Below are 21,189 nucleotides of genomic sequence, written 5' to 3' on the forward strand. Positions count from 1 at the left end.
TTTTTTTTTTTAAACAAAATCCTTCCAAGATAGATATTATTATACCTATCTTCCAGAAGGGACGATCAGGGCCACATCCTTGCAATTAAATGGAGATAAGATTTCAATCTTTCTTTGTCTTAGTTCAAATTGACACTTTCTCCAAAATTTCAGATTGCCTTTGGGTAGAGGCCTCAACCCATTCCCTCCAGAACTGGGCAGGAGATCTGTTATTTTGGAGAGAGGGCAAGTTAGCACTCTCCGTTCTCTGCTTTATAACTGAAACGTTTGCAACCCCCGCGCTGGGCAGGTGTGCTGAGCTGCAGTTAGACGCTGTGATGTTTGCGCCCGAACTGAAGATCCCTATCAAGGCAACGAGTCAAATATGAATGTGAGAAGAAGCCGTGATGGCCTTCTTCTTCTTCTTCCTCTTTTCTCAACAACCCAGCGTTTCTGCATCAGAGTGAAGGTTGCACCTTTCACAGGGGTCCCCTGGGAGTTTAATGCACTTGACCCCAACACGCTGCTCTGACCTCATGTCTCATGCTCTTCTGGCTTTACTTTGAGCCCGAGGCACATTCTTTGACCTCTCTTCAAGGAGATAGCCCATCTTTGTCGTTTTCGGGAGGATGTGATTTGGAGAGACAGCCCTTCGGAACTTCATCCAGTGACCAAGGTGGGTGACCAAGCCAGATGATGTTTGGAGTCAAGAACACGTTGCAAACAGAGTGTAGTGATTCTGGGTTTCTTCTGTGGTTTACTAAACCGGGTCAGAGGGATATTATACAAAGGTTCTCGAAGCGCTGTGCTAATGCCTGCAGGGGCGGAAAAATGGTCCAGCTGCTAAGGGACTGCTTTGAAAGGGCAATGGTCATCTGACCAAATGAGCTCTATTCTGATGGTTAAAAAAAGAAAAAAAACCATAACTTTCGAGCCACCGCTTGTAGGACGACTTTGGGTGCTCTCATCTTCTGCTAGGAGGGCCTGCGTTGCTGTGAACGATGGTTCTGCAATAAAAAGAACCAGGATGTCAATGTTTGCTAGAGACACACAATTGACACAGAGCACACAAACCCGGATAAAAATGGCAGTTGAGAATTCTGAGAACCTCCCAGTCGCTCAAACAAAAGGCAGCGTGTTGCATTAAAACAGTCAAAGAGAAGATAGAGGAGCGGAGCGGCGGGGGAAGCGATGGTTCTGACAGCAAGCGGGAGGCAAGGAGATGTTTGAAATGATATTCTTATCGGCTGAGGGCGGCTGTTGTTTATAATGAGTTAAAACGCGTCAGGAAGAAATTGGGCATGTGATGTCTAGCCCTACGGCCTTTCTAAGATAGCTTAATATTCAGAATTTTAAATGGCGTTTTACATGAATGTATTTTGCACCGACGTATCATACAGTAGGATTAAGCTCTTTCTCTTACAAAGGGCTAACATTTTGCAATCCCCATCATGAAATCTCTTGATCAGAAGGAATGTGTGTTTTGGCTTAATACAGTTATCACGCAGCAGGGAGCTGGGTAAGCATAATTACAGTATGACTAATGCCCTGGGTTTTGAAGCATTCAGACAAGGTTTTAGTACATATTTTCCATCTTCAGAACCCACTGCGATATTTTATCTTATTAGGTGGTATATCACAGATGGGGGTCTGTGTAAACTTTAAAAGTTACCCGCTAAATCTAAATCATTTCAGTTAATATGTTAATAGTACGAAGAAGGGGGAGGCATCTTACTAACCCAGGGGAGAAATAATTTAGCAAATGATTGATATTAATCGCAAGGTTCCCAAGACCTTACTGTTGGTTATGATTACCATAGTTATTAAGAGTTCTCTTTGGAATAAATGGCAAGATGTTTTTACAATGGGCGAGAATACCACTTCTGCATGAGTCCCGGGTGCACAGACAGTTTTCTTATTATTTACATAAAAATCCTCAGTACGGAAGGTCCTTGTTCTTAGGAGACTGTTAAAGAGAAAATAAACCGCATTTCTGCCATAGCAAAGGGCATTTCAAACGAAGGTGTTTTTAGAAAGCAAATCCTGGCTTTGTGTTTGGATTGTGTTTGCCTGGGAATCTCAGAGGAGGGGCACCCTGGACACAGAAAATAGACTGGTGGCCCCAGGGGGGCTCTGGCCGCGCCCTCCCTCCCCACCGTGGCCCAGCTCGCCCCATTGGGAGACAGTGGCATGAAGAACCAGGACAGCCGGATGGGGTAAATCTTAGTTCTGCTTTTCATAGGTCATAGAGTTTCAGTCAACCCACTGAGGTCTCTTTGGTCGTAGAGCATGTTTTAAAATGTTTACCACATAGAGCTATGGCCAGCCTTAGACGAGAGAACCAATCTGTCGTTCAGCAAATGGTTCTCGTGTGACTGACTAGTCAATGCCAAGAGACGCCAGTGAGCAGGGCTAGGCCTGGGGCTCATGGGCCTTGTAACTGGGCTTCACGAGGCTGTTTGGGGGTGTGTGTCTGTGGCAGGGTCAACATGGCTAGTGTGGGAGCTCATGGAAGATGAGTTCCCAGAATGTGGCTTTTAACAAGGGTCAGTTCCCTATTAGGAACCCCATACCCATAGCTTCCTTCCCGCCTGTCACTCTGAATTCCCCAGGATTTCCCCCCACCTCGGTCTCAAGGCCAGATTATGTGGCCTAAGAACGACACCCCGAGAGGTTTGGGTGTGTGTGTGTGTCTGTGAGCATGTGATGTATACATGTATTTTAAAGCATTTGCTTTTGTCCCTCAGCACGACCCCTGTCTATTAACAGAATGAGGGGGCAAAAGCAAGAGAGATAGAGATGGCAACAGAGAGAGAGAGAGAGAGAGAGCAGGAGAGAGAGAGATTGGTAGAGAACCAAAAAGAGAGATTTCCAGAAAAGGAAGGAAGTTAGGTTGCTGTCCCCAACCTGCTCCCACCCCCAGCAAGAAAACCCCCTCTGGGATTGAACTGTGTGTGAAAGGTAGTTGTGTGGAAGAGGCAATAGGAGAGACAGTCTCAAGTCAGGAGCAGGAGGAAGCACGAGGTCTACAGGAGAACACCCGAAACGATAATCACGTACGCAGAATGAGCCAGGCCACCAGAAGAAGAGGGGTCAGCCAGGAGCCATGAGGCAAAGGGGAATGTTGGGAGTGCTTAGACCTCTGGACACACCCCACCTAGCCTGACCCAAGGAGTACGTGTGCCTTTTTGTGGAGACAAGGCACAAGGCCTGAGGCCTCCTCCTTGTAGCCCCTCTTGCTTTGTGTCACAAAGGACAGAGCCTTGCCTCACCTTCTACAGCAGGTGGAGGGGTCTGTCCACACAGGCCGCTGTCCCTGATGCCTCCCCTGCTCTCTCAAGAGATGCTGGGACACAGAAAACCCCTGAGTCTTTTGCTGGAAGTATGACCAATTTTGAACCCTTTGCCGCCCCCAATCTTTCAGAAGCATGGATGAGAAAACTCTTCCAGCCCCCATTTTCTGAAGAAAATCTGAACTTGATCTTCATCTCTGCATTAAATTGGTCCCTCACAGCAGCATGAAGGGTAACATTCCTTGTATTAACTACCACCTCCGGCACACAGTCCCCTACTTGCCCCCCGCCCCCCCCACCCCCCGGGTTGCTTTTAGTCAACTCTTTCGGGAGATGAAATCAGCCTACACTGAGAAACAAGGCAACGGACCACTGCACAAAACTTGTCGCTGGCTGGGTAAAGACAGTGTTTCATTTCAGCCATGATGTCCTCTCTTTGAGAAGCCAGGGGCCAAGTTCCTTTCTAGTCTCAGCATCTGGAACAATGATACAGTTATTTTACTGAGGGGGCATTCAACTTTTGATGTTTCATATGGTGGCTTAAAGGCTTAGCACCACATGACACATCTTTTCTGTATCAACCTCACCCCTGGTTTTAGAACTTCTGTCTTCATTTCTCTAGATGTCATCTTTTCATTTCGCATTTTTAATTGGTTTGCTCTCGCTAAGGTGTGTATATTTTTACAAGCCACCCTAAATCTTTTGATGAACAAAGCCAGAAGTAAATAACTAAAGGATCCACAAGCCCTGTGTTCAGCTTATCTAATAATATCATGATGGTGATCTGGCTTTCCACAGGGAATTTTCTAGAAGGAGATAATGTACTAGTCTGAGAGCTCAAGGATCTCACCTGGCAGTTTGAATTCTTCCTGCCCATTAACAATTTGACACTTGGGTTCCTGTAAGAGTCTCTTGTGGGCTTAGTGAGTGTGTGCCCCTCCCTGAGAAGGCTGTTCTTCCGCCCTTTAGGCCCGCCATAGCTGCACTCTAGACATAGTAATCCTCTTCCAATCCCTTGAGTATGGCAAACTCCTTTCTGACTCAGGGACTTTGCATATACAACTGCCTCTGCTTGGAGGGCCCTTCTTCCTGCTCTCTCCAGGCCTCTCTTTCTCGTTAGTAGAGCAGTAGCTGTAGGGGCACATTAGAATGATTGGGTTGGGGGGTTGGGGGGAGGAGAGTGTATTAATACCCAGGCTCCAACCCAGACAGATTAAACTAGGGGCAGAGCCTTGGTACTGGTATTTTTTTTTTTTTTTAAAGCTTCTCAAATGATTCTAATTTTTAGCCAGGGCTGAGAATCACAGATCTCAGCTTAAATGTTAGCTTCTTAAGAGGCCTCCTTGGGCTACCTCCAGGACACAGATACCCTCTTGCTGTCCACCTCAGCTTCTTCTCTGGTTCCTTTGTCATAATCACTACCATTTGTAATTAGTGCATTCATTTGAATGGTTCTGTTTGTTCCCCCCTCCCTCCACCCAACTAGGACATAGGTGAGGTGACGACAGGAAATCTCTCTGTCTCAGTCTTTGTGCTTCTCTTCAGTACACAGTGTGAGGTGCATAACAGGATTCTAAGTCTACAATGATGAGGATGGTCCTCAAATGATGCTACTGCTCTGAGGGGCTTCTGGGAAGCCACTGAGTCTCCCTGAAATATTCCAAGAGAATCCATGTCAAGGCTCAGTGGCTATTTTAACTGGTAAAATGGTTGTGCACACTTTCCTTTTACCTGACTCCTGTGTCCCAGGATTTTTCCAGTGAGATCTGTAATGAATCCTGATTTGGAGTATCTCCTTTATGTGCATGTCCTTCTCCTTCACTTGATTTTAACCATTCTGAGTGAGGGAGTCCATCTTGTTTATCTTTGTGTTCCCGCCCTACTCCAGCACCCCGCACAGAATCTTACACAGAGTACGGGCTCTAGAGATGATTGTTGACTTGATTGGAGTTTCTTTTGTCTCTATGACACATAGATATTTTGACAAAGATTTCACCCTGGACAGTAGCATTTGTCATTATTCAGGGCTTGGAGGCACGGGGAACAGTGAACATGTCATAAAAGTTCAATTTGTTGGTCTAGGCAACCTCACCATAACCTAGATACAGATGGTCTCTACACCTGGAATGCACAGAAGGAAAAAAAAAGAGTAATTTGTGTTTGGAGGCAAATAATGAAACTGTGAGGAGTCTGAAAACAACTCAGTCACCTACCTCACAACACAGGTGTTGGTCCAAAAAAGGGTGAATTCATGGTGGGGCTGCTTGAGCTCTCGCTCTGGCTGAGTCAGTTCTTTCTAAATTATTATGTGAGAGTTATTAATAAATCAAAGAAAAACAAACCACCGACCTACTGTTTTCCTTCCACAGTTAGTATGTTCACCAAGTTGACGTGTATGTTCTAAGGTGTTTTTTTCCCCCTAAACTTAAATTAACTAAGACCAGTTAGAGGAGTGGACATGTTTTCTTTCTTTCTTTTCTTTTCTTTTCTTTTTTTTTTCTGTTTTATTTCACTTCCTTAAGGAATCATCCGTGTTTTTCACTCTTCCTTTCCTCAGTTTTACACAGGTTATTTGTTGGTGGGAAATGGAGAGGCCTCTTCTCTGGGGAAGTTTTCATATTGTCACGGAGAGAAATGCACGTGCGCGTGCACACACACACACACACACACACACATGGGTAAACCCACACAAATGAGATCCCCTCTTCAGAGAAGCCAGCTACAGGAAATTGACTTATACACAGGAACTTGCTAATCTCTATCGTCACATTCCGATTGTTCCTGCCACCTCAGTCACAGCGCACATGAAACCCGACTGTCTGGGGTTGGATTCTCTACCAGCTCAACTTTTACATTTTTGTTCTTCCAATGCGAATCAGTTATATTCTTGGGGAGGAAGGAAACGATGATCCCAGAAGGAAATCGGAACGGTGAAAGGGCTCGGGCAGATTTTTTTTCTGCTTACCTGCCCTGAACAGATTAACTTCCGGAGTCAGTCATTTTGGTGTCAAGAAATTTCTTCGGCATCTACAACAGGTAAGACTCTGGCTTCTTTAAAAATATTTCCTCGGTGTCACAAGAAATCTCTCCAATTTAAGTAGCTTTTACTTTAGGCTAGACACAATAATGATCTTGCTCTACCTGTTGTAAAGTGTGAAACCATTTTATGAGGGAAAGGGCAGTTGCTCTGGTACCCAACTCCACCTCCCACGCCCCCCACCATCCTGACAAGATGCTTGTAGTTTTTGAAATGTTACAAGTTATAATAGTTGGCTTTTGTTTTTTCAGATATTTTCCTAGAGAATTCAAGCCCTTGTGATTGACTGTGACTGAGTTCAAATATTGGGTAGTTTAAATATCACCCTATGTTTGATAAGTAAATATAAAGATCCTCTCAGTTGTACAAATAAGAATTTTTTTAAAGATTTATTTATTTGTCAGAGAGAGAGAGAGAGAGAACACGAACAGGGGGAGCGGCAGCGGGCAGAGGGAGAAGCAGGCTCTCTGTTGAGCAGGGAGCCCGACATGGGACTTGACCCCAGGACCCCGGGATCATGAGCTGAGCTGAAGGCAGATGTTTAACTGACTGAGCCACCCAGGTGTCCCTGTACAAATAAGAGTTTTAAACTTTTCTAAATTAGAAAAGAAACCAACCAAGATCCTGATGATAAGGATTTGGATCTGGAATTCCCAGCTTGTTGGTTTCACCTATTGTCAATGCTCAAGTCCTCTTTCTACAAGTGGCATATGATGTCCAGGTATTTATTTTTAAATTGAATTAAATTAAATTTAGTTTTTGAGGTGGTTGGATTTGGAGACGTGCTGTGAGGTACCATCAATAGCCTGGGTTGTAGCTAAATAAAACTAGGAAAATCGCTAGTTTTAGGTGTTTCCCTAAACTAGAACTGCCATTAAAATATTCAGGCAAGGAATAAATAGTCAATAATCACTTAATGATTCCAAGCTGGTGTGGAGGACATAAGACACATATAAGGAATCCTCCACCCTAAGGAACTTATAATCTAGTAGTCGTGATGAGATGTGAAATTCAGGAAGCAGTACAAGGTGGGAATTGTGTGAATCCTGGGGTGATGTGGGCTGTAAGTTAGAGGAGTTCCAAGAAGGGGGTCTGAGGGTAAGCTAAAGCGGGTCTGGAAGACATGGCCTTGGAAAGATGTGAGATTTGAGTAGGTGGGAAAGGGGAGGTTAATTAGCATGGGAGCACCGTGTGAACAAAGACCCACAGGTGAGACTGATGAGATGAGCGGTTCAGTGGAGGAGACTGGCCCCCCAAAAGAAGAAAAGATTGTTTTATACATTGTCAGGAAATAAGCTTGGAAAACTCGGGTGTAGACAGGTTGCAGAGGACCCTGAGAGGCTGCTGGGTAGAACAGATGCCTTTCAATAGTGTTCTGGTCTTCTTAGGCCATCAGGCTCCTCTTCTCAGGTCTCACAGCTCTCACAGAATTCCAGGTGACAGGGAGCCCAAAGATCCTGGGCTCCTCATGTTGGGGCTGCTTTATGTGTCTCCACGTGTGTGACCTTCCACTTGCCTTCCTTCTGCTGGCTTCCCTTACTACACCATTGATGCTGAGAAAGGCTTGTATGGCTGGGGGTTCCTGTAAGACTTCCATCTCTGGGCCTTACATGTCCAGCATCCAGTATTAAAGTGGCATTCCTCTTGGAAGGATGACTTGTTTGACTGAGTGAGCCTCTAGTCTTCAACAACCAGTCCAAAAATTCCATGAAATCTGTGTTGCTTCCTTTGCATATCTGAATGAGATGTTATTGATGAGCTGGTACTTTTCCCCCAGTGATTCAGAGCACTTTTCTTTTTTCTGAACTGTGAAAAATTTGCATCCACCTAATAACAAAAATACAGTATGGTAAACAGTATGGTGAAGAATCCGGAGTTTGGAGCCAGATTACCTTGTGTTGAATCTTGTGCTTTGGCTTCCGAGCTGTAGCATCCTCAGACACACATTCTTTAATCCTCAGATTAAGAACAAGTATCTGTAAAGTAGCTCTAATAACTGAAAATACCTATTGAGATAAAAAATATGTAAAGCATTTAGCCTAGTGCTTGATATAAAATAAACTGTCAAGAAATGTAGCTATTACGGTTGTTATTAAGGACTTGGTGGGGACACGAGAATGAAGCCGATATGGTCCCCGGTTGGGAACAAAGTATCTGTAAGTAACTCTCTTAATGCCAGGGTTCCTTTCAAAGGAAAAGGGGGCTACTGGGTGAAAAACAGTAGTTTTTTTTTTGAGCACCAAGTATGGGATAGGCACAGGGTTAGGTATTTTATAGCAATAATATATGTGAAAAAAGGAAAACAAGATTAGAAATGGATTTTTTTGAGCCTCTCCATATCTGATTGTCAGACTTAGCAAAGAACTCTCCGAGGGACTGCTGTGTTATATATCATGTTATTGTTATTTATCTGGGGCTGATGTTGCCCTCTGAATGCTTCGGGTAGAATTTTAGAGGTGTTTTTGGCATTAGAGGAAGAGGCAGAGGCTGACTCTTTTTCCCCAGCCAGCTGAAATCAAATTATTTAATTTTATGGTATTTTAATATTAGTAATATTAGTAGCGAGGCATAGCCAAAAATCCATTTCTATTCATTGACCGTGTTGATGAGGAGCGCCCAAAGTGCCTATCTGGGTTCTAGATGCTGGGGTCTTGGGTGAGCCAAAATTGAAAAGCGTTCTGTTTTCCTGTTCCATTCTCCAAACTAGAGATTTTTGTGTGTGGGTGGGTGGGGGGGAGGGATAGTAAGCACCTTTTGGAAAAAAATGTAAATATGGCCATTATGTTCATTATACAGGGATGGCTCAATTATATGTGCAGATCACCTTAGTCAAATAGTAATATCGTTTTTCTTCTAGAACCCCACTCATAACAGAAGGGAGGCAAGAAGTGTGGGGCTTTGTGTATGCGAAGGGGTGAGTCCACGTCAGGATAGGGTGCCAAACTGGGGCATAACAGAAGGCAGCACGACAGTAGTGGGTGCTAGGGTGGGTAGTGCAGGCAAGGAGGGTATCCAAGATGGAGAGGGTGGATGGAGGCAGGGGGCTGGGCACTGGAAACAGTCGCCTTCTCTGTGGCTGTTTGGTCCTTTGACTCAAGCAGCTGCTTGAGGCCCCAAACAACCTCTTGGTGCTTTGTGTAAGAAGACATACTGTTCCCTGGATGTGGACAGTTGCTCAAAGATGATTTGATTTGTTCAGTTTTGGCCTGGAATCATAATTCCTAAAGTTGGCTGGACATCAAGACCACTTGGGGAATTTTTAAAAACTAGCATTTCTCATGTATCGCCTCGCAGCCCTGGGGTTTGATCCAGGAATCTGTGTGATCATCAGTGCAAACCCTGGCCCCCAGGTGACTTGGAGGCGGTTGATCTATAGATGAGCATCTGAGAGCCATTAATCCAGAACTATTCGAACGGGGCCCCAAGCACCAAGATGGTAAGTTGAGTTAAGCGCTGAAATGAGGCCAAATGGTCTTCTCTTTGTTGTGATTCATATCGACATACAAAAGTATTTTCCTTTGTTTTCAATTGATTTCTTAGGTGAATTCCTGGGGGTGGGATGACTTGAGTTAAAGGTGGGAACGTGTTTAGAGTTTTCATCAACCACATTTACATTTTAACACTCGAGTGGTAAGGCGCCGCTTTAAAAAGACCGTGTATACACGGAGAGGCTGTTTGTTATTACTCAGGGAAAGCCCAGAGAACGGAATTTGCTTTCAAGGGAGAAAGTGCCAAATCACCCTTCCATTTCTCTTTTCCAGTAAAACAGAATACTAATGAATTACCTTTGGAAGAAAATTTCAAAACATTGTAGAACATTCAACTGCTTCTTAGAGCCCAAGTTGGAGCCTTATCTCCACGCTTAGATTCTTGTAATACTGTAGTCAGCAGTGACCTCTTCCCCATTTCGTAGAAAAGAAAACCAAAGAAGAGAGTGGTTAAGTAACAGGCAGTATGGTTCTAATCACATTTGCTGTGAGAACTGCGCGCGAACTGGCACTCAGTCATTGCTTGAGTTAATTAATAATTGGGTGGTTGTTATAGGTGACCCCATGAAAAAGACACTAGTGGGTAAGTGCATGAAGAGACTACTGTCCAAATTGGGAGAGGGTGGGTGGAATTAATTGGCCCAGATAGACCTCCTGCTCTATTTTTTTTCATTATTCCTTATTCATTATATATTTGCATAACTTGCTAACCTAAAAGCATGGTTATTGTTTGTGACAGCAGATGGGAATAGGGTGACTTTTCAATGGCTTCAGTTAAAAAAAAAAAAAGACGTGCTCTTGCAAAATATTCATGTGAGATATTTGTAGTGGGTGACGGAGCCTGCCTGTGCTTGTTTGCAAAAGCCAATTGTAATATTTTCAGAAATTTTGCAATTTTGTTAAGCACAGCTGCCGTTAAAGATGAAATTCTATAACTTACAGTTCAATAAGTTCTGTTATAAATAAAGGTAGGAAATGCTCAGAACACATTACTTCCTAGTTATTTACTACATTTTACTATTATCGATGCTCTTGAACTTATTTCAACTTAGCTGTTTGATAAAAACATCATATAATAATATGTTACTGAGTGTCTCTTTCCAACTCTGTATTCAAGTTTGTAGCTCGATCCTGGACATGGTAGGAGCGTTTACACCATGGAAATTGGCAAACACCATAAATCAGGCTCCCCGCACTTGTTTTGAGGGGAGGCGGTTAAACATCTTATCAGCATACCATCAATGAACTCTGGAAAGTACAAATATGGCAACTTGGCAATATGTGTTAAGAACTGTTAAAATGCTCAGACATTTTGATCCTTAATTCTATCCCTGGGAATTTATTCGAAATAAATAATTCAAAGAAGGAAGCGATAACATGCAGGAACGTAGTCACTCATAACCTGACTAAGGAATAATGATTCTGAGCATTAATTCCATGGAATACTTTGTAGTCATTCAAGGTAATGACTTTGTGGTAGTTATGAAAATATATTTGGTATGGTGTTAGATTAGAAAAACAGGTTTAGGGGCACCTGGGTGGCTCAGTGGGTTAAAGCCTCTGCCTTCGGCTCGAGTCATGATCCCAGGGTCCTGGGATTGAGCCCCGCATCGGGCTCTCTGCTCAGCGGGGAGCCTGCTTCCTGCTCTCTCTCTCTGCCTGCCTCTCCGCCTACTGTGATCTCTGTCTGTCAAATAAACAAATAAAATCTTAAAAAAAAAAAAAGAAAAACAGCTTTAAAATTTTAACTTATATTCTGATTTTGTTATGAAGGAAGATTAAATGTGGGGTGAAACTATATAAGCATTTAGTGGGTTAGTATGGTGAAATGAGAGAATTTTGTTTTTATTTCATTTATTGGAGTAGTATGTGTGCATTTAAAAAATATGGAGAGGGCCTGTAAATAAGTGATCTTAAGCAGTTTTAACATTTGACTGGGAAGACTGTGAGTTTTGTGGTCCAGATGTGGTTTGCCTTTGACATACAGGTATGTGACTCTCTGGGCTAAGTGTTATAAAGGGAGTTTATACCCAGGCAGTCTGGAGTGGTGGATAATAAGAGGGTCCCTTTCTTTCTTTTCTTTTCCTTCCTTCCCTCCTTCCTTTCTTCCTTCTGAGATCATGACCTGAGCTGAAACCAAAGAGTCCGAAGTTTAACCGACTAAACCACCCAGGTGCCCCATAAGGGGGTTTCTTTAGGGCAGCTCAGGAAGGAGAAAGGAGTGACTGGCTGGGTATTGAAGATTTGCTAATGTAGACTGCAGAGGCTGGGAAAGAGCCCAGAGAAAATCAACTGGCAAGGCCCAGAGAGAGGAGAGAACATTTCTTCGGAAAAGACAGGGAAATGCTCACCTCAGAGATGAGTAAAATGGATGTGAAAGAAGTTGAATCTAGATCTGAAAACAATAGGTCTCAAACAAGAGGGGAAACGATTCTTCCAAATCAGGGGTTCTCAAATTTTAGTGCATTTAAGGGTCATCTGGTTGGATGGGGGTCATGTTAACAAATGCAGACTTCTAGGCTCATCTTCGTGGATTCTGTTTCAGTTGTTGGGGGTGGGGGGCGTTGTTTGGCTGGAATATGCATTTTTAACAAGTCTTCCCACTCCATAAAGTTTTTTGATACAAATGGTCTGCAGATCATACTTTGAGAAACACTGCCAGATTAAGGGTAATGGTTTGGATGGGCTGAGGGCATGTATATCAGTGTGTGTGTGTGTGTGTGTGTGTGTGTGTGTGTTGGGGGTGAGGCTGTTACCTCAAGGCTTAGGATCTAAGGGCTTATGATGTAAAGGGGTATGACAACAGAGAAGCCCAGAAGGGACAAGTCACTGTGTGGAGTCTATTGAGACCAACTAAAAACAGGAGGCCGTCCTTATGCCACTCCTTAACTAAATAGAGTTTGTACCACCAAATTCCCTTCCACCAGGAAGCGACTTTTGTGAGGCATTTGGACCAACTGGAAGCAGCTGTGAAGGAGGGAACTACAAGGAGGTAGCACAGAGAGGAGGTCAGAGGAGGAGTCTAGGACCCATCAACATTCTATCTCTGACCACTGGGAGGTGGTCATTGAGAAGAAACGTGAATAGAATAAGGGGTGCTATGTCCAGAAAACTCTTTGGGCCTCTGTGTGTGATAACATTACATTAAAGAAGCAAACAAAGTCAATTTTTCAGTGAAATACAGTACTTTCTATATAGAATTGTAGCACTCAAAATAGTAATAACACCAGAAATATGCCATAACAGCAGCATATCACAATACGAACATATGAAAGTAAATGATCTTGCGGTAACAAGAACCATGGCATTGAAATTCTTTGCTTCACCTGGCTTTAGAGGAAATTTGGTGATTGTAATAAGTTCTCAAATAGCCTTTCATATCTTGGGTTCTTCCAGCTTCATCCTGAAGATGAATCTTGGACTTTAAAACAGTTTCCCATTCGCTATCATCAGGGTCACTAGTCTCTTGGGACATGGTGTGAGAAATCAAGAAGAAATCACAACCCTTAGCACCAGAGGCACCACTCAGGGTCTGGTGGGTGTGTAAGGATACACCTCTTGACTATCCTACTTATGAAATACCCACTTAAAAGGGTTTTTCGTGTACTGATTGGCTTATACTTCAGAGCAGTGTTACCTAATCACTTTTTTTTTGGGGGGGGGGCTCATAAATTCCTTTAAGAATCTGTTGAGAACCAAAAATATTCTTGAGAAAAAGCCACAGGATTGTAGGAACATGCACCATGCACATACAACTTTAGGGGGCCTGGGGGCCCTCTGAAGCCCATCCATGACTTCCCACGAGTCCAGAGTCTTTATATTAAAAACCCCTGCTCAGAGGCTGTCTGCACAAAAAAGTTCTGATTTTTTGCTGAGGCTGGATTTAGCTGCCAAAGAGAAATGCTGACTTTCCAGGGAATGGTTAAAATGAAGACAAGATGGCAGATGCACATATAGTTTTCTTGTACTGGATCCTTAACTTGAGTAAACACAAAAGTGGACGTGTGGGGCGGAGTTGGTTTTTAGAGTATCTGTGACTCATGCTCTAAGTCCTTGATTCTGAATTCTCTTCTGTGAAGCCAGAGTTAGTTCCCATCTGGGAATGCAATTTTTCAAAATTCTACTTCAATGTCTGATTTATGGACATTTTGTATGTTCGTTTTGGAAATGCAGGCAGGTTGTAAATACTGATACGGCCAACTCCAGAGTATAGTGACGGGTGTGGGGCCAACTGTCACCCCTCAGTGAATACTGGATACTCATTCAGGCTGCTTTTGGGGGTAAAAGGCCATAGCTTCTGCATAACGTGCTTGGGTCTGCGTGTAAAACGTAGGTTTTCCTATCTGAAGCTGAACATCTGTTTAGGCCCTGATAACTCTAGAGATAAGTCCTTTTCCTCTGTAGCCTTAAACCACAGAAGCCCAGTTGGGTCATCTTTTGTGAGTGGGTACCTGACTTGCAGTTTGGAGAACTTGGTGTTTTTGGGGTAGGAAGGTCACGTCTTTGTTAATCTCCTATCTGCTTGGACTGTGATAGGGGCTTGGGCAGGGTCTGGAGATTTACCCGAAACCCAACTGTTTAAATTAGCCAATTCTGTTAAAAGTGATAAGACCATGTTATCGTGTCATGTTAGCAGAGCAGGCAGATAGGTACAGGATGGGGACTGAAAATGCACTGCATCTTCAACCTTCCAGAGAAAAAAATATGTGCATTTGGCTAAATGAATTATGAAATAAGAGTCAGGTTTTCCTTGGTCTTGAATAGCATAAGGGTTATACATCTTTTTCTTTTTTGTTTTTTTTTTTGTTTTGTTTTGTTTTGTTTTTTTAAAGATTTTATTTATTTATTTGAGAGAGAGAGAGACAGTGAGAGAGAGCATGAGCGAGGAGAAGGTCAGAGAGAGAAGCAGACTCCCCGTGGAGCTGGGAGCCCGATGCGGGACTCGATCCCAGCACTCCGGGATCATGACCTGAGCCAAAGGCAGTCGTCCAACCAACTGAGCCACCCAGGCGTCCCCATCTTTTTCTTTTTTAAAGATCTGTTTATTTATTTGAGAGAGAGAGGAACGCACAGAGGGAGAGGGGGAGGCAGACTCTCCGCTGAGCAGAGAGCCTGAAGCAGGGCTTGATCGCATGACTGAGATCATGACCTGAGCCAAAGGTGGAGGCTTAACTGACTGAGCCACTGGGGCGCCCCAGGATTATACATCTTTTTCAAGGTAGAAAAAGAAAATCTATGACAAATATATTCAAGTAATTAGTGCAGCTCAACTTCTACAACCAGTTTCATTATGGTACGCCCAAGATTGGGTCTCCTGCCAATTTCAGTTCCATGTATTCAATACAGTCAATTTGTTTTAATATGTTCAATGCATTTTAAGAATAATACTGCATCATAGAATTCTCAGTTACAGCCCACAAAACAGAAATAGTCCATGTATACTAAAGGCCAATAGCGAAGGGTCCACCCCTCTTGTTTCCTAGACATTGCCCTCCCTGCTGTGTCCTTAACTCTGGGCCACCTACTTGCCAATGGGGGGAACTGACTGCATGTATCTCTTCCTTAATGCTTTTGCATTCTTTCAGAAGATCCTTTCTTTGAGACACGACCCTACTTTTCCTTTCCTTTCCCCACTGCCCTTCCAGCTGATGCTTTCTTAAGCTCTTCTGAACACACAAATCTGAACCTGAACCTTCTTCTCAGTTGCTACAAAATTGTTTTCCTGTTGTTCCAACTGAAATGTTCCAACTTGTTCCAATTGAAAATGATCTCAGCCATGATTGAGAAGTGTGAGAATGCCTGTGACGATTCCTTCCAACAAGGAAAAAGAAAGCCATATATTTCAATTCAAATTTAAATGATGTAAAGCCACTGCCATCAACTACAAAAACCCTTAAAGGATTTAGACATCCCCTTTGGTATACTTTCTTAGGATAAAACTAGGTTTTCCTTAAGCTCCAATAACTTTGGGCAGTAACTTGCCAAAATTTGTATCAGTAGTCTCTCTCTCTCTCCTTCTGGTTGTGATAAGGAAGGGAGTAGTGGAGGGTGTTGGACATACATACAGGAAATAGGAGGGGAAAGGCAGAAAAATCTCACTTCTTGACAATACCACAATTTCCTACATCTGCTGAAATAATATTGTCACTATATTCTTCTACACAGATGATCTGGTAATATCAGAGAAATATCTGTAATAATGTGGACTTTCACAATGTAATAGTAATACATGTTCACCATAGCAAATGTGACACATAATTTTTAATTTAAATATAGGTGTATATATTTTATTTGTAAGTATTTAATGAAGTTTTTACATATTTAAAGCATCATTGTGCTAGTGCTTTCCCTCCAAAATGCCCAGAATATATAGAAAGAAGCTCAGAGGAAACATTGCTTACTAATGGAATTGGGGGGTGGGTATAGGTGATGTTTTAATGGATCACTTGAATTAATGAAGGGCTGGAAACTATGGTGTCTTTGTTGAGTCCTATCGCTACCTTTTCTTTCTTTTCATCCTCTCTGTGTCAGGAAGAGCAGCTTCTAAACGTGGATGGAAGCAATGTTTCTACTCAATTCTAGAGCCCTAAGAACACATGGACATCAGGGGAGAGAGTTCTATGGGAGACCTGGATCAAAATTTCAAAAATCTAAACCAGTAGTTCTGGATTTCCCCCAGGGCAACCCATTTGACATGTCATCCAGGAAAGACCCGACACCCAGATATGTGGAAAGAAAAATAAAAGTTTCTCTTCCAACAGGGCTAGACCCTTGGGGTTTTCAGCATAGAAACTAGATTGTGCAATTGTACTCATGAGAAAAAATCATCAGCACTTTCAGCTTTAGCTTATGCTCAATTTTGTTTTCGACCTGGGACCAGCTGAACGTACAAAGTTATATGATTTTAAAGCTTCCTCTGCCTAGCTGGTCCTTCCTTTAGAGCTTGTAATGATCATAATTTAAAATTTTCCTACATTCATTTACAGTCCTTGGAATTTAAATGTTAGTGTTCCCCCCATTACATATCTGGTGATGACTGGTTTTGTTTCTCAACAGGTATGTAGCTCATTATTTTAATCTGTCAATCGTAATTACTTTTCTTTTTCCCACCAATTTTGAGAGTGCTTAACAATTCTTAAATACTAGGTATTTAACAAATTAATTACTAGGATTAAAGTGCAGGATAAATAACAAAATGAATCCAATTGCCTTCACAGTCTTTCAGAGTTTGATCAGGAACTTTTAAATTATTATCAAGTTTTTCCTTTTCCTATAAAATATTGGCCAAAGTATGATTTATAAACAATATCACCAGCCAGTCAGGGAAAAAGAGTCGAATGATCCTTTCTTCTCACTACTTAGTAGGCTGTTCTAAATTATGATTTTGAGTTATTTGAGATGGCTGTAGAAAGGCCTCTTTTTAGAAAAAAATGCAAGGAGCTGGGCAGTAGGAATGAATAACCTTAAGATGTTTATAGCCTTTGACTCTTTCTAACAGTTTTTCATAAGAAAACAGAAGTATTTTATTGTAATATAAAGCTTTTAGCACAAAATTTTTTTATAATAAAGAAACCTAAAAATCAACTAAAATGTCCAACAAAAAGTATGATTAAATAAATGATCTTTAAGCCTATTAAATATTTATTAAAATATTTTTTGAGGGATGTTTAATGACAAGTAAAAAGTTACAGTGTAAAATTATATATTTTTGCTTAAAAAGGCCTACTTAGGTTTTTTATATATGACTTCAGAATGTGAAAGTAAATGAATATATTAAAAATTATCATCTAGTGTGTGGTAAGATTACATATAATTTTAAAATGTTTTTGATTTTTCTTGTAGTTCCTGTAATTAGCATGTATTATTTATAAAAAGGCCAAAACTCCTTATTTTTTTTAAAGATTTTTATTTATTTAGCCAAAATCCTTATTAAAATTAAGTCAGTTTGTGGTGTTATGCTAACAATGAAACTAGTAAAATGATTTTGATATGAGAATTATTTTGACATTTTGAAGGCAGCCCTTTGAGAGGTTGCTTTGAGAGCCCTGAACCTATAATTAAATTTTATCTTTCAAGATTTAAAGAGATCTCAAGTCTCTTATATTTTGAAACCTGATAAGCCTTCAAAAATCACTTCTAATGGGAGATGTTGAAGTTATTAAATAGGTTTGTGAGTAGTGTATGTTTTTAAAATAAGGGAGAATTAGCTTTAGTTGTAATAAGAATTTAAGCAAAGTATAGAACACGCAACTGATGAATATAGATGACAATTTAAAAATTTTTATGTGAAGAGTTTCCCAAAGGTATCTGTTAAGAGGCACATTTTCCTGATGCATCTAAATATTTAACTCAGAAATAATTGACTTTTAAATATTTTGAAAGACAATACCTACTAGGCAAATCCTAAGTGAATTCATTCTGGCGTAATGTAAGAAAATTACCTTGTAGCCTTCCACGGCCATTTTTCTACACAATAATAAATACAAAAGTCTATTAGTTTTAAATGCCGAATATTAGTTGGAATCTTTTAAAATCATTTCAAAGTTGGTTAGTTTAGCAAAGCAGAGAGTTTTCCTTTTAAGCATAAGTGCGATTTCGTGTTTGACTTGTGTAGTATTCTTGATTACATGTTTTGTTTTTGTGTGTGATTGTCTCTGGCTTTGGTTTAACAATAGCTCACGATCTCATCAGGACAGCTCTGATCTGTGAGACATATCATCTAGGTTCGTAATGATTTCAGCTGCAAGTTATACCATACTTGACTAACAGTAACTTACAAAAATCCTGATTAATTTCTCCCATCTAACAAGAGGTCTCTGTCTCTGTCACTGGTTCAATGGCTCATTGGCTCAGTGATACTGTCTGTGCAGTTCTCTGGTCTTTCATCGTGGTGGCAAGATGGTGGTTGCAGCCTTGAGGCCTGTGGATTCATCATCTATCCAGAGGCATAGGGCTGGGTGGTTACGGAGGGAGGCGAAGTTGGCTGGGGCTCTCTCTTTTCCTAGGAAAGCAGAACGTTCCCCAGACACCTCTCGAACAGGCAGCAGCTTCGATGTTGCTGCAAGATCTGGATTACATGGCAGCCCAGCTTCGAGGCCCATGGAGAAATAGAAGATAGAGTTGTTATAATTGCCTTGGATTAGGCGTTCATGATGGGGAGGGAGGGACAGGGCTGGGGTGGGTCAGGGATAGTGTGGTGCTTTGATATCATCCCTAAGGGAAGCTAGAGTTTTTTAGTGGAGAAAAGAGGCAGAAAAAAAATCTTACTCTTTTTATGTACGAAGATACACAGATACATACAGATATACATATTATATATAAATGGACATATATACTGTATTAAAATTTCATGGGTGGGGCAATTAGGGAAAAAAATGTCTAAAAATGCCCTTGGGGATGATCATGAAAAAAGGTTGAGGGGCACCTGGGTGGCTCTGTTGGTGAAGTGTCTGACTTTGGTGCAGGTCATGATGCCAGGGTTCTTGGACTGAACTCCACAGTGGACTCCTTGCTCAGAGGGAAGCCTGCTTCTCTTTCCTCCTCTGCCCCTCCACCCTGCTTATGTGCTCTCGCTCTCTCTCTCTCAAATAAATAAATAAAATCTTAAAAAAAATTTTTTTTTCTGAGAAATACTTGCCTATGCCTCGTGTGATCCTTTCCTGAGGCTTTGCACATAGACTTACAAGTAAAATTGGATTTTATTACTAATGACAAAGGGAGGCATAGATACTGAATAGGAAACTAACAGTGCCTGCCACAATGTCATAAATTAAATTAATGAGCAGCTTACATGATCTTGTAATAGGCGATCTTCTCTTATTGAACTATGAATTTCTTAAGCATAGGAACTGTGTCTGAGTCATCTTTGTATCTTAGTACACCAGGCCCTCTCTCTATATATGTATATAATATATGCGTATTATATATATTTTTTGTAGATTGAATGGAGCCTAATGTATGTTTCACAGCTGGATCAGTTACCCCCAAACATTAATTTGAACTTATCTCCCCGTCCAAAAGCCTTCGGCAGCTCCCTGTTCCCTCCAGGAACAAGGTCCACCTTGTCGTTCTTGTTTCCTGCCACTTCTGTGCCTGAGAGCTGGGGTCCCCGCACACTGATCTGCTTGGTCCCTAAACATGTCCTTGGTCTGGGTCATTGGTGCTTTTGCCCGTGCACTTCACTCCCTTGTTAATCAGACTCCTTTTCCCTCGAGAGTCTATTCGAAGTCCTTCCTCTGGGAGTCCTGAGGTGGTTCCGCTTGCCTGGGAGTCCTTTTCCTTCCTCTCCAGCTCTTTCAAACGCTTCCCTGCACGGTCTGGTTTAAGTCCGGCTTCCTCCTGGAGTTCTTGACAGCGCTCCAGCCTGCAGGCGTCCCCCTCCTCTTTAAACCCTACTGTGTTTCTACTCTGTGTCATTCTTGGATGTGCCTCATTAGATAACCCAGTGTAGGTAAAGTCTTGTGGCCCGACTCAGGCATCTGTATCTAGTCTCCACAATAGGCTAAATTCCAAGAGAACAAAGCAGCCCCTACGGCCCCCGGTGTTGTGCTGCATGTCCCGGAAACAGTCAGTCAGACTTGGTTAAATGATAGATATGATGGATAAATAACAATAAATAAAATGAAAGCCAATGAGTACTTGGTGATTCTGTTTTCTCCAGTTCCAAACCCCACTGTATTTGTGTTTCAACATGAACACATCTGGCATCATCAGGATGCATTTGCAAGAGAAAAATCTCTAACGGTCTTACTGAGGAGCTAGAAGCTGGCGCTCGCTCTGTTCTGCCTACCCATTCCAGATGCTCTCTGCATAAGAGAATCAGAGGTGTGGAAATGTGGGGTAAAGCTCAGGGCTTTGAAGTTAACCAGACACAAGTTATTTAATTTCTCTGGACCTCAGTCATCATATCTATGAAATGGGGCTAATATGATTTCCCATATGGGATTGTTGTGAGGATAAAACGAGGTCATACATGAATGCGCGTGGCTTCAGGAACTGATCCCCGTAGGCACTGAACGACTGGTGCTGTGGATAGTTTGGCTTGGCAGCCCGTTTTTTTGGGGGGAGAGCAATGTGTTTTTGCTTCACTGAATTTCCCTCTCGATAGTCCCTTGAAAAGAGGTGTACTTTTTAAAACGGTATTTCTATCTGAGGAATGGGCATAAGAGTAGTAGCCACATTTCATAGCATTTTGAGCCGGAACAAAACCCTCTTGTGTTATGGATGATGAAAGAAACACTTCAAGACAGTGAGCAGCTTGCTTCTCCTTACAAGGCCAAGTGGCAGAGATGAAATCGAACCCAGATATCCTGATCATGTTTGGAGCTTTTTCTCCTTATCTAGGGTTTCCAATCTGGCAAACAAAAAAGACTGGAATGCCAGTTAGATTTTG

At 42.0% G+C, this 21,189-nt stretch overlaps 1 protein-coding gene across 1 annotated transcript in view; it reads left to right on the forward strand.

The window, feature by feature from the left end:
• The first annotated feature begins 346 nt into the window (after positions 1-346).
• RHOH (ras homolog family member H) overlaps positions 347-21,189 on the forward strand; it is a 45,883-nt gene continuing 25,040 nt past the window's right edge. Inside the window, 2 exon segments of the mRNA XM_047719158.1 lie at positions 347-655; positions 9,660-9,745. The gene's annotated coding sequence lies outside the window, so the exon portion shown is untranslated.

The sequence above is a fragment of the Lutra lutra genome, chromosome 2, assembly GCF_902655055.1.
Source record: "Lutra lutra chromosome 2, mLutLut1.2, whole genome shotgun sequence".
NCBI lineage: Eukaryota > Metazoa > Chordata > Mammalia > Carnivora > Mustelidae > Lutra > Lutra lutra.